Source organism: Physella acuta, unplaced genomic scaffold (genome assembly GCF_028476545.2).
Source record: "Physella acuta isolate Inbredline_101_S28 unplaced genomic scaffold, ASM2847654v3 ptg001680l, whole genome shotgun sequence".
Classification (NCBI taxonomy): domain Eukaryota; kingdom Metazoa; phylum Mollusca; class Gastropoda; family Physidae; genus Physella; species Physella acuta.
The window spans coordinates 1-15,036 of NW_026733193.1; the positions used below are offsets into that span (position 1 = coordinate 1).

The window sequence follows — 15,036 nt, forward strand, 5'->3', positions numbered from 1 at the left end:
TCCATCATAGACTTTGTGGCCCATTCAAAAGTTTAACGCGTTACAAAGCTAATTTTCTGCCGGCTATAACTTAAACAATACGTCCGTTTGCTGTATTTATTACGTTCCAACACTTATATCAATTTTAAACTGTCTTTTTTCATTTAGTTTTACAATAAATTTCTCTAGATCTAAAGATCAGCTGTCGAAGGAAAGTTATTTATAGATCTAGATCTAGATCTAGAATCTAGGTCAAATCAAATCTAATTTTCTGTCGGTCATAACTTTAACAATACGTCCGTTTGCTGTATTTATTACGTTCCAACACTTATATCAATTTTCAACTGTCTTTTTTCATTTAGTTTTACAATAAATTTCTCTAGATCTACAATCTGTCCAAGAAAGTTATTTATTTATAGATCTAGATCTAGAATCTAGAATCTAAATCTAGGTCAAATCAAAAATTTATTAGTTATAGATCTTAATACAAACCAAAAAAGAAACGAGACTTAAGCAAACCAGTCGTAGATCTAGAATATAGATAATTCTATCTAGATTTAGATAATAATGAGTTTCTATATACTAAAATATTTTAGACCTTTATTATTTTGTATAAATCTTTGTTTCGACTATGCAAATTTTGAAGTGCTGGCTCCAGGGCGTATTTGCGCAGCTTAAGATTCATACGCTGCTTCTATACCGGAATTTTGCTAAATTATAAACGTAAATTCTAAATATAGCTCAGTCGTAGATCTAAAATATAGATAATTCTATCTAGATTTAGATAATAGCGATTTTCTATATACTAAACTATTTTAGACCTTTATTATTTTATATAAATCTTTGTTTGGAATATGGTAATTTTGAAATGCTCGCTCCGGGCCTATCAGCGTAGCTAATGATTAGATCTAGATCTAGATTCTAGATCTAGCAAGAAAAACTAAACTTAAGACCTAAGCAAGCGAGTCGTAGAATCTAGATCTAGATAATTCTATCTAGATCTAGCTAATTTCAGAACTTCTTTATTTTATATAAATCTTTGTTTGGCTAATTTAAGATAAAATTTAATTTGAAAGTTTCATAAGGAGACTCAAAGTATAGTATAAAAATTCACTTGTGACGTGAAGAGTAAATAGCTATGTTGGTAGAGTAGTCGGCTCTCATGCAATTGGCACGGGTTCTAGACCAATGTCAATGATATTTTTGTTTTCAATTTTTTTTTTAGATGTGAATGATAAAGTTGCCTATCTGAACTTGGTAGGATACAGGGCAGGTGAAGTAGAGTTCATCTGTTTCTTTGTCCTAAGCATATGAAAGGATAGTGTGGTCAGAGACATGCTCGGCTGGAATTGTTTTTTAAACGATAAAAACATGTTGTCTGAGACTTGGCGGGACACTGGGCAGGTGAAGTAGAGTTGAGTAGGTCACCTGTGACGTCAGTATATGAAGGGATAGTCCGAAATCGGTGTTTTCGGTGTATTTAAAAGATAAAAAACATATTTTTGAATGTGGGGTCTGTTTTTTGTGACGATAAGTGACACTGAAGTAGCGTAGCGAGGAGGGGGGGGGCGGGAGGGGGAGGGGAAGCGGGGGGGAAGGGGAGGTGGAGGGGGGCGGGGGGGGGGACATATGTTGGGGCGTCAAAATGGTTTGGAAAAATAAATTGAAAGGTTGAGGGGGGTGCAAATCAAAAGGTTGAGGGGGGTGCAAATCGAAAGTTTGAGTGGGGGGGGGGGGGTGCACATCAAATGTTTGAGGGGGGGGGGGGGTTGCAAATCGAAATCTTGCGGGGGGGGGGGGGGGTTCAAATCGAAAAGTTTGTCCCCGGGCGCTGGGAAGGGTCGCTATGCCTCTGAGTGACAGACGTGATGTTTTTTGATGGATGACCCCGAAACCCACAGTTATCCAAGGGATGACGGGTAGTCTAGTATACTACTAAAAGTCAAGTTTGTTTACATGTTTGAATATTTATTTTTTTGTTTTTTTGTTTGCCTGATTGACTATCTCGCATGGTTGCACTCATCGTGGAAAGCTGTAAAATAGTATGTAGGTAGAGAAAATTTTTTGTTTTAAGACAGACTGTTAATCACAAATTTACTTAAAGACGTTAATTAATTTATTGATTTATTCATAGGTAAATTAACCGTATTTTTTTAAAAATTTTAATACATTGAATAAACTTTGTGGGGATAGTGACGTCCCTTGATGTGTTTACTTTTTTCTGGTACAATAAAAATGGCGGACTCCATCATAGACTTTGTGGCCCATTCAAAAGTTTAACGCGTTACAAAGCTAATTTTCTGCCGGCTATAACTTTAACAATACGTCCGTTTGCTGTATTTATTACGTTCAAACACTTATATCAATTTTCAACTGCCTTTTTATTTAGTTTTACAATAAATTTCTCTAGATCTAAAGATCAGCTGTCGAAGGAAAGTTATTTATAGATCTAGATCTAGAATCTAGGTCAAATCATAGATTTATTAGTTATAAATAAAAACGAGACTTAAGCAAACCAGTCGTAGATCTAGAATATAGATAATTCTATCTAGATTTAGATAATAATGAGTTTCTATATACTAAAATATTTTAGACCTTTATTGTTTTGTATAAATCTTTGTTTTGACTAGGCCCCTATGCAAATTTTGAAGTGCTGGAGTCAGGGCCTAGATCTATTTGCGTAGCTTAAGATTCATACGCGGCTTCTATACCACTAAGTGTGCAAAATTATAGACGTAAACTCTAGATATAGCTCAGTCGTATATCTAAAATATAGATAATTCTATCTAGATTTAGATAATAATGATTTTCTATATACTAAACTATCTTAGACCTTTATTATTTTATATAAATCTTTGTTTGGAATATGGTAATTTTGAAATGCTCGCTCCGGGCCTATCAGCGTAGCTAATGATTAGATCTAGATCTAGATCTAGCAAGAAAAACTAAACTTAAGACCTAAGCAAGCGAGTCGTAGAATATAGATCTAGATAGAATTATCTAGATCTAGCTAATTTCAGAACTTCTTTATTTTATATAAATCTTTGTTTGGCTAATTTAAGATAAAATTTAATTTGAAAGTTACTACTACTACTACTAGACTTAGATCTAGATCTATGCACGTAAATCATGTTGCATAAGGAGACTCATAGTATAGTATAAAAATTCACGGTTGACGTCGCGAGTAAATAGTTAAGTTGGTAGCGTAGCCGGCTCTCATGCGGTTGGCATAGGTTCGAGACCAATATGATAATGATTTTTTTTTTTTCAATTCTTTTTTTTAGATGTGAATGATAAAGTTGCCTATCTGAACTTGGCAGGATACAGGGCAGGTGAAGTAGAGTTCATCTGTTTCTTTGTCCTAAGCATATGAAAGGATAGTGTGGTCAGAGACATGCGCGGCTGGAATCGTTTTTTAAACGATAAAAACATGTCGTCTGAGACTTGGCGGGACACTGGGCAGGTGAAGTAGAGTTGAGTAGGTCACCTGTGACGTCAGTATATGAAGGGATAGTCCGAAATCGGTGTTTTTGGTGTTTTTAAAAGATAAAAAACATATTTTTGAATGTGGGGTCTGTTTTTTGTGACGCTAAGTGACACTGCAGTAGCGTAGCGAGGAGGGGGGCGGGAGGGGGAGGGGGAGGGGAGGGGGGGGGGAGGCGGGGGGAGGTGGAGGGGGGAAGGGGGGCGGGGGGGGACATATGTTGGGGCGCCAAAATGGTTTGGAAAAATAAATTGAAAGGTTGAGGGGGGTGCAAATCGAAAGTTTGAGTGGGGGGGGGGGGGGGGTGCACATCAAAAGTTTAAGGGGGGGGGTTGCAAATCGAAATCTTGCGGGGGGGGGGTTCAAATCGAAAAGTTTGTCCCCGGGCGCCGGGAAGGGTCGCTATGCCTCTGAGTGACAGACGTGATGTTTTTTGATGGATGACCCCCGAAACCCACAGTTATCCAACGGATGACGGGTAGTCTAGTATAATCTAATTCTTTGAGCTCCAATAACGTTATGGTGTTTCTCTTTACAATACTTATTTCTTTTCTTCTTACCATTTTCATCATCATCTCACAACGCCCATTGGCGCACGAGGCATCAACAAGTGAGCGCCATCTTTGTCCTGTTTCTTTAGCTAGAACACGGGTTCCCAACCTGGGGGTCGCGACCCCCCCTGGGGGTCGCGAAGGTCTTTCTGGGGGGTCGCCAACTGGTATACTAAACCTTAGTAATTTGAAACAAAACATAAATATTTAGAAGAATTTTTGAAATTCGGCTTCATTAACATCACTGGAAATGTAATAGAGAAGAAACAAAGCGCACTGTACAAAGCTGTTCTCAGTCACGAATCTATGAAATCTTCAAAACTAAAACGTCATTTGAGACGAGTCATTCGGAACACACCAAAAATATATGGAGTTCTTTCGTCGGTAAGAAGCTAGTTGCAAACGCCAGAGACTTGATCGAACAGGAAGTTTTCACCAGCATTAGTGCAAGCATCAAATGAAGTCGAGATAGAAAATGCCAAGCAAAAAAAAAAAAAAAAAAAACAATAGGAGAAAATCTCATCAAACGCTGCATGTACGTAAATGTTAAATAACACATTTTTATTGAAATTAAGCTTTTACCATTGTTTGCTTTTCAAGTTGATAAATCAACAGACGTGAGTTCGTGTTCGCAGTTGCTGGTCTTTGTCTATATTCATGCAAAGAAGAGTTGCTCTTTTATGAAGATAGCGTGGAGAAAATAAATACCTTTTTTGAAACTGGATGATTAAAATGGGTTAGAACGGCTGTGGGGGTTTGTACGGATGGTGCGCTATCTGTTTAGCTCAAAATCGGGCTTTCAGAAAACAGAAAAGATTTAGCTCCCTAACCACTGCCCTAACCAATCGACATCAAGAGTCCATTGCTAGTATAAGTCGTAAATTATATAAAATCTGGAGCCTTCAAAGAACTGAGCAAAAACATTAATATAGATCACGAGGTTCTGCTCTTCTACACTACAGTACGCTGGCTGTCAAACGAAATGTTGTAAATTATGTTTTTGAATTGAAATCTCAAATCAAATTGTTCTTGGAAGTGCAAAGGAAACAATACTTTTTGGTATACTTAAAACGACATAGAGTGGTTGGAGAGAATATCATACCTAGCAGATGTGTTCGAACATCAAGATAAGCTTAACCTGAAGCTTCAGGGAAAATGAACGAATATTATAACTTTCCATGATAATCTCAGGGCATTTTTATCAAAGCTGCAAAATCGGTAAAGAAGATAAATCAAATCTTGGAAATATTGTAAATTTGAGAAACTCTGCGGTGTGGTAGATGAATCTGATTGTGAGATAATTAAAATTTTGAAAGAAGCGATTTCTGGGCATCTTGAATCTCTTGAAAACGAACTGCATCGCTATTTCTCTGAGCTGAAAAAATAAGAATCTGCATTTACGCATTACTCATTCTCTTCTTCCCTTGATGTTGCCAGCATTCCCGATAAATTACAAAATGTATTCTTTGATTTGCAGAATGATTCCGAGTAAGATGAAAAACTGCAGACACAATTTTGGTGTAGTATTCACCATTCATACCCAAACGTAAAATTGATTGACTTTTCGAGAATATATTTTCAACACTATTCTTCGATTAAAAACAAAATTAAGATAATTATAATGACATAGGTTGGCGTTAACAAAAATTTGTTTTAATTAAAAACTTAACCACGAAGGTTTAGTGAATAGTATGCAATTTTACTCATGCTATTAAAACAGTTATCAAGAGTACTTCAAATTGAAAGTCTACTAGATAATCTTATTTTAGTGCTTATTAATTTCCATACTAATTTCGGCTTTTTAATTCTATGGGGGTCGCGGGTCACTTACTTTTTATAAAAGGGGGTCGCCACTCGAAAAAGGTTGGGAACCACTGAGCTAGAACCTCTGTTGGAATGTTAGGCCTCTTTCCTTCAACTCTTTCTCCAAGTTTCTTTTGGCCGCCATTGTTTTCTCTCGCCCTTTGGTGTCCATATAAGAGCAGTCTTAGCCAATGTGTTTACTTTCACTCTAGCACATGACAATTTTCAACTTCTATCTATGATAACTACTGTTCATGGTTGAATTGGTGTGCTTCTTTTTAACTCCTCATTTGAGTTGGTATTTGGTCAGGAGAGTCTCGATATTTGTCGCAAGCACTTGCTCTGAAAAAGCTTCGAGTTCCGTTTCTTCCGTAGTGGTGTTTTTTTATATAAATAAAAAATAAAAATAAACTCAGAAACTATTCAAAAGGACTCATGCCATTTTAGGCTATAGCAGCTTGTCTAGTTGAAATGGTTGACATTGATTGGTTAATCATACATTCTATTCGTTGAAGTTTGTCTGCATCATATACTCAACCGCAAACCTTCGTTAAAAACAAATTAACACTCCAGAAAGTTTTGAGGCAGATAAAGTAGAGTTTACCTCCCATCCCTAGTTACCTGTTCCACCTCTTCCCCCCCCCCTCCCCCAACCCTACCTGCCAGCCCCTGTATGTCCAGAGTGATGTTGAGAATTTCCTGTACAGTCCGATTAAGGGAGAGAGAGAGCAATTTGTGCCGTTTGTATTTAAAATAACAATGTTAAGCACTATAATTAACATACGTTGATTACGCGCTGTCAGCTAATAAGGGCTGGGGAAAAAAAAAACACAAATTATATAGCGCGCAGTCTAAATTTTGTTAAAACAAATTTATAAAAAGAGAAAACGAATTAATGTTATTTTGTGGAGAGTACGATAATGTCATTTTGTGACCACGAGTGACGAGCATTGTTTCTTTCAGGGCGTCTCTCTCGGGTGTGTGTGTGGGGGAGGGGTCACTGTCTCCTTTTACCCCCTCCCCCCAACTCCCCAACCCAAACGAAAAATAATGTGTATATAAAATATAATAATATATTCTAATCAGCGTTATATCCCCCCCCCCATAAAGCCCCCCCACCCCCACCCCCCACCCCCGGAAAAAAAAGTCTGTCTGACCGAGGAGGGGGGGGGGTATAATGGGCTGAAGTTCCTGAAATAATATCCTACGACTTCCACCAAACCAAAATGTCAATGCTGTATGCCGTTGTTTCCATCAGCAACTGTAGGGAGCTGGCGATTAAATACCAGCAAGAAATCAATCGCCCGGGTCAGGTTTGTTATCGACAAGTGGCCCGCAGTTGTTTGTGTTATCTCAACGGCCCGCGTTCGCCGACTTGATTTCATACACAGGGTTGTAAAAAGTGGGTTGTTAAATTTTGCAGGTTGGCGATTTCTCTCGTTTTTACAAAATAATCTAGAAACTATGTTATTTCTTGAACTGCATGAAATAAAAAAAAAAAAAAAAACTAGGGCCCGTCCGGGATTTGAACCCGGGACCTCTCGCACCCTAAGCGAAAATCATACCCCTAGACCAACGGGCCGTTGACTTAAGTGTGATCAATTTGCTTATATTGGTTAGGATCAATTTGTTTATATTGGTTACTTAACCCCAAGCTGTGATTTTTATCATGGTATCAACCGGCACGTGCTGTATCGGTAGCACGTGTTGTAGATCGTCTGCCTGTCATTTTCTCAACGTCTGCCTGAGGGCCGGGCAGGTGGCCGTGAATTCAGCAGGCGTGTAGCATTCTTGAGGGGTTCAAAGGTCATTTGCCCGAGTGCTCTTGTTGGGGGCTAATCTCGTAACATCTTGATTGTCTTTTCTCTTTGTTACTGTTTTGGTATGGGCAACTTCTTACAACATCGACACGACTTGCTTTTGTAGGGTCAGCGCTACTTTAAACGGACTCGAGTCCTTACGAGTCCACCCAGCTCTAATGGGTACCTGACTCAAGTTGGGGAAAGAAAAGGCGGCTGGGCAAAGTGCTGACCACACTATCCCATAATATGCCGAGGTCGCAGAAACAGGTGAACTCTACTTCACCTCCCCGCATGAACGTAAGGCTTGAAACGGTATTTACACTTTCTGGTTCAAACGGCTATATACATATTCATTGCGTAGTGATTGGTTTATAATATTGCTAATCTAATCTTAACCCTGACGCTAACTATAGCCCCGACCCTATGTCTTAACATTTGTTTGTGTATCCTTTCCACCGCCCCCCCCCCCCCCCCCCCCCCCCCTCCCCTTCCAAACATTTTGCTTACGAATGTAAAGTTTTGAAAATAGTAAAAGGGTACATAAAAAAAATAAACCGGGAGTGATCTCCCCTAAACTTTCTCGAATATTCTTATATAAAATAACAGGGGATGGGAACTCGGGCTATAGACATGATTTTTAATCCATTTTAAATACTTAAAGTTTTAAAAATAGAATAAAATCTCGTAGACAAATTAATTGCACACTAAGTGAACGCCAAATAAAAAAGTGCATAATAGTGCGCAATATTATTAGTACTTTAAAAATTTACATTAGTTTTTTGAGAAATCGGAAGTAGCGTAAATTACTACTTCCGGTCAACGGAAATTACTCAAAATTTAACAGAAGGTAGAGAATTAGATCTTTTACTTACATGTGAAATTTCATTTATCTATCAGAAATAGTACTCAAGTTATAGGCTTTTGAAAAATTCAAAGTAGGAAAAGTACCACTTCCGGTTATTGGAAATCGCTCAAAAGTTGATACGGATCTACGATTTTGATAAAATACTTATATATGAAATTTCATCAATCTAGCTGTAACGGTACTCAAGTTATCGTGTTTACACACGGACACACACACACACAGACAGACAGACACACAGACATACGGACAAGATTGCAAAATTATGTTTTTCCGTATCAGTGAGGTGTAAAACGTCGAGATTTGTAAAAATCTCGATTTTTTTTTTTTGCACGATTACAAGACTTTCTCTATAGGCCTTACTTCGTATATACGAGAAAGTAAAAAAGGTATCTCTCACGTGTTTCTTCCAGACTTTTTTCTCCGGGGGGGGGGGGGGGTCGGACACTGGTAAAAGTATATATTTTCTATATAAATTCCATTTCATTTGGGGGGGGGGGGGGCGGTAGACTGGAAAAAACTCTGGTCCCAACTCATCTACAAACTACACCACACCGAAGTCACGCAACTGTATACAAGACTGGTTATAAAATTTATAAGCTCTGTGCGCGGTGCGGATGATCAATAGAAACTATTTTCCGGTCGCTGAGATTTTAAAAACAAATTATTTTACGCTATGCTCTGGTTGTATTTGTTGTTGGGTGCTAAATTAAATGAACACAATTACCGTGGGTTTATACGGGGTAATTTTGTGCACTGCAGTTTAAAGCTGTAATAATTCTTCACGACCGAACTGTCAATCTAGTCGTGTAATGAACACACTCAACTTCTCAAGCGTGGGACGGCGTGGCCAAAAGGTAGACTGCTAGCCCGAGTTTGAATCAAAGTTCGGACTTGTGACAGTATGACGTACGTTAGTCCACCCAGCTCTAATGGGTACCTGACTAACGTTGGGGAAAGTGAAGTGGTAACCTCACCATCCCTTCATATGCCGAGGTCAAGATACATGCACTAGCACATCCACAAGCTCTAGCACACCTACAAGCACACTCACACGCACATCTACCTCCACAAACACAAACACATCCACAAGCACACCCGCAAGCACATCCACCTCCAAAATCACATCCACAAGCACCAGCACATCCACAAACACATCCACAAAGCCCCACCTCCTCACCCACCACCTGTTTATCACTAGATTTAAACGCCAACAAAGTCAATATCGACACCTTTTTGTTAAGAAATAAATGCATGCATGGATTATTGAAACTGCTCCATTTTAAGACTTTGCTGTTTGTCAATCTGTTGCAATAATCCTCATTAAGTCATAGTGAGATTATCCAATCAATGGGCTTACATTTTTCACGTCTTAAGGTCAACGTGACATTTCTGTGCACTTAACCTTTTCATATTTTTAAAAGTAAATATTTCTTCATCTCTCTCCCTCTCTCTGTCTCTCCCCTCCTTCCCCCAAGTCCACAGCTATGTACGTTTCACATACTTTCTTCAGTTTAAAGTTTCCAGACCCAGTCCTATGATCGAATCTAGGGTTGTGGTTTATTTAGAGCACTATTTTTATTGTATGTAGAGTTGTAGTATGTTGTATCAGAAAAAGTGTTCAGTATTTTCAAAAGGTAACACAGATTGCTCTTTCTAATAGGACGTTCATAAAGTAAGAGGTGGTAGGTTGTATGCCTGCTACACAGTGTTTCTTCCAGACTTTTTTCTCCGGGGGTGCACTTTAAATTTTCGGGGGGGGGGGGGGGGGCGGACACTGTCAAAAGTATATATTTTCTATATAAATTCCATTTCGTTCGGGGGGGGGGGGGGGCGGTAGAAACTCTGCTGCTACACTAGGGGAGGGGAAGTCTGTAGCACAAATTTTGTATTGCTTAATGGTATTCTTACACAAAACGTGCCAATTTTTGTTAGAATTGTGGTTGGTAGGCTTGGGGGTAGACTTTTGTGATGTCTTGGGTGTGTATGTGTGTGTGTGCGGGGGGGGGGGGGAGGGGTTGGGACAGTTGTCATTGAGTGTGACAAGGAGGGGTTGGGGTTAGACATCCGTCTGAACAAGTGTAACGCTATATATGTTGTTGGGCGTCCATGACGTAAAGTAGTAAGTTCTCATCTAGGCTTGAGCCTTTCTTCAGTTCATCCAGCTATCACTTGCTGTGGAAAAAAAAACAACGTCAAGGCAGCTGGACAAAGCGGAAGTAAAAAGTAAAGTTACATTTTCGGGCCAGATGGTCAATTTAACAAACAAAGTAAAGTTACCATTGACACCACCCTACCCTCATCAGTATCGCCTCAGCATTACGCCCTGCCTTTTTTCATTACATTCCCTCACTGGAGCCGAGCACCCATCACAGTAAACCATCTTTCGGACTTCAAGTGTTACACACCCATCACAGTAAACCATCTTTCGGACGTCAAGTGTTACACACCTATTACAGTAAACCATCTTTCGGACTTCAAGTGTTACACACCTATTACAGTAAACCATCTTTCGGACTTCAAGTGTTACACACCCATCACAGTAAACCATCTTTCGGACGTCAAGTGTTACACACCTATTACAGTAAACCATCTTTCGGACTTCAAGTGTTACACACCCATCACAGTAAACCATCTTTCGGACGTCAAGTGTTACACACCTATTACAGTAAACCATCTTTCAGACTACAAGTGTTACACACCCATCACAGAAAAGCATCTTTCGGACTACATTTGTTACACACCCATCACAGTAAACTATCTTTCGGACTACTGCGTTCCACAATGCTGGGTATGGATCAGGTCTAACATGATCTCTTAGGTCACACGAAGCAGGTGAACTCTACTTCACCTACGCCGACCGCCTGGCTATACCGACTATGTAGCATACCATTTCAACCACCTAACGCCTGGTGTGTCATCACCTCAGCCCACGCGCCCAAAACCGTTTATTTTGGGGGTCCCTAGGTAGCCGTGTCGTCTAGTTCTCAAGACAAGTACACCCTCAAGACAACGAGGTAGCCGTGGTAGCCGTGGGTAGCACATAGCTCACATGTTACCTGGGTTGTTCCGTCCGTGTGTATGACGCAACCTCCCCAGGTATTGTTCTAAAGATGGGAACATGACCCAAGTCCCCCCACGGTAGAAAATAACCAGGGTTAACTCGTACTACCGAACTATGTCTTAATACATCTTGTGCTTTCTAGATTAGTCACGTCCAATTTTCTACCACTTAATATAGAAGATACACGAAATTATACCGAACATTTATTCAATTACGTTTAAATCGCATATATTTAAACGATTACACTTAAACGTGTATGATTTAAAAACACGTCATTACAGGTATTGAGAAATTATTGCTCTTCCGATTTTATAAGTGCGGGAAATGCCTTAGGTAGCACGCGAGCGTGTTAAATGGCTGATAATTATTCATCGAACATGTCTGCTGCTTATAGATCAATAGATGGTGCAATTTTGACAATCAACCGAGTTCGAATTTAAAACAAAAACACAACAAAAACCTAAACTCCTGTTTCAACTTTGTCTTGATAGAAAACATTTACAAAACATAACATATTCTTATATTTTTTTTATATAAAAAGAGCATTATGTTTTTCATTTAAACTAATTTAAAAGCACCTTCCAATACTGGAAAGAATGAATCATCGACCTGTGTTTGTGCCAGACGATTGGCCATAATTACCGAGATCAGTTGTGAGCTTTTGAGGTGTAGATGTACCGTTCTGACGCCGAGAAAACAATAAATTCTCGTACCTCTGGCTGACGGAGATGAAATTATTCTGTTGGTTTAAAACGTGTTCAGTCACCTTTGATGTGCTCCCTACGCGGAATAAGATAAATGTTAAAGATACAGTAGCCGGGTAGTGTGTTGGGGTGGGGGGGGGGGGGGGTGAACTCGATACATCGGGTACAGAATTTACTGGAAAATGGTTTGGGACGGATCGGTATCGGGGGAGGCTGTACCGGTTTCAACTCATTATCTCAAGTTTCGTCGAGAAAAGATTTCCCAGGTTAAAGCGTTTGTCGTTTTGGTTTGGTTTTTTAGTTGGTTTTTGTCGATGTCAGGATAATGAACTGTGCCGCAGCGCGATCGTGCAAATATGCCGCAATACGATCAAGGTGCCGCATAACGACCATGCAGGGTGGCTCATGAATTTAACGCATTACGACTAATGCATCGTATTACATCCAATGTATTGTATTGATTACGATGAATGCACCGCATTACATTACGACCAATGCACCACATTACGACCAATGCACCACATTACGACCAATGCACCACATTACGACCAATGCACCGCATTACGACCAATGCACTGCCTGGCTACCAAAGTATCCCACCAGCTATCCCTTACACCCGTACATTTTCTAACTCAAACTACCGTATTAAAAAATACACCTTGTTACACTAATTTACCCCTTTGCACTAATATAGCGCATTACACATACATATTTAATGATACTAATTTCTCTCTTGACGCCAGTGTACCCTCTAAATACCCTGTGTACCTGATTATAGCAGCTTCATCGATTAGGCACAAGTAGCTTATCGTGTCATTGATCTGCACCAACAACATGATACACCTAGTGACACCAATATACCACACCACACCGTTATACCGCATAATACGAGTACACCATAGAACATCAATATACGCTGAAAACACCTATATAAACACCAACATACGACATAAAATAAAGAATCATCTTTAGGCCTAGCTATCCATTGAGCAGATGAAGTAGAGTTCATGTTTTTTTTTTTACCTCGGCATATGAAGGGATAGGGTGGTCAGCACTTTTCCCATCAGCCTTTACTTTGCCCGTCAGAGCTGCGTGGACTCGGAGACTTGAACCCGGATTTGAGCTCGAAACTTTCGGGTTAGCAGTCCAGCGCTCTACCGCTTAGGCCACGCCCTTCCATCAACATACCACATACCACCAAAAAACTGTGTAACACAGAGTTACACCAATACATAATTTACACCATTACATCTCATTACATTTCATTACACCAATACACCTCGCTACACCTTTTACACCAAAACACCTTACTACACCAATATACCACGTTACACCCAAACACCTTTCTACACCACTACACCTCGTTACATCATTACACCTCGTTACACCATTACACCTCGTTACACCAATACACCTTTCTACGCCATTACCCCATCGTTACACCAGCGTATCTCATTACATCAATATACACGCTCTAACTCCTAATCGCATTCCCTGATTAGAACGTCACCCCTTCCGCCCCCTCCCCCCAGTAAAAATAATGTATTTGCACTGGAAAGGGAATTCCCATTTCTTTACGAGTTAATTATAGCCATAAAGCAATGGCTGGCTTGCGATTATACACAAAAAATATGTATTTATCTCCCAGTGTCAAATGTTGGCCGCAACTGATATGTTCTGCAAATTCTATTGAACATCAGAGAAAAAAACCTTTTAAAAAACAAAACAAACCGAGTTGCGTCTCTAATTTGTAAGTGAAGCGAGAGGAGGTTTCTAATCTCTAATTGGGGAGAGTCGGCGACGTCCACGTGATGACTGTGTTTTAGAATTGGGGGGTTTTGTGTTTCTATGCTGTGTGAACCTAGGTTTCGATACACCCCCTCCCCCCGGGCTCTCTGTAATTGTTACGTTCTCTGGCGGATGGATGTTGTCACGTGAACGTATATTTTGCACGACATATGGGGGGGGGGGGGGGCGGGGGGGGGGGGGCGTCTACATATGGCGTCACGTAATTTTAGGGCAGATTTAAAAAAAAAAACCCAACCCTCCATTTTGTTGTTGAAGTCCGACTCGACCCACGATTTAATTATGATGCAACAACCCCCTCCGCCTCCTCTCCCCCCCCCCCCCCCCCCCCATACACTACCCACGTCTGGAAATTTGGCGCCATGTTTTTGTGCTCTTTGGTGCTGTTAATTCTGTACGGAGGACTCCCTGAGAGGTTCTTAACCTTTTCCGAGGTACCGAACTCCACCACCTTTAAACGCGCATTCGCCGGAGCTTTTCTTAACAGTTATACCGTCCGCACTTACAAAATCCGATCGTGAATCCTATGAGCCGGGTGTGTGTCTTGACCTCCACCGAACCCCTGAGACTGACTCAGCAAACCCTAGGGGTTCAATCAAACCCAGGTTAAGAACCAATGATTTTTAAATCACTGTATGTTCTGTTCTAGCTTAAGCTAGCTGTATAATAGCTAGAGCCTGTGTTGCCGTAAGCTCCTCTTCTAGCATTAGATGTTTTCTGCTATTTATTAAGGCATCCGATCCCCCATCTTGATCCACACCCCCACAAAGTAAAAGAAGATTGATTATCACAACTAGTGAAATCTTAGACGATTTGAGATAATAGATTTGCTGGTATGGTTGGTATTAGGGTTAGGGTTTTTCTTAAAGGCACGTGACGTCCAGAGTTTAATATGGTTAGGGTTTTCCGTAAAGGCGCATGAGTCCAGGGTTAGAAAGGGTTAGGATTTTCATTTTCCTAAAGCCACTTGGCGTTCCGGGT

At 40.2% G+C, this 15,036-nt stretch overlaps 1 non-coding gene across 1 annotated transcript; it reads right to left on the reverse strand.

The window, feature by feature from the left end:
* Positions 1-7,327: 7,327 nt before the first annotated feature.
* Positions 7,328-7,399, reverse strand: Trnap-agg (transfer RNA proline (anticodon AGG)). The gene has a single exon. It is a non-coding gene; the product is annotated as a tRNA-Pro (tRNA).
* Positions 7,400-15,036: the final 7,637 nt, after the last annotated feature.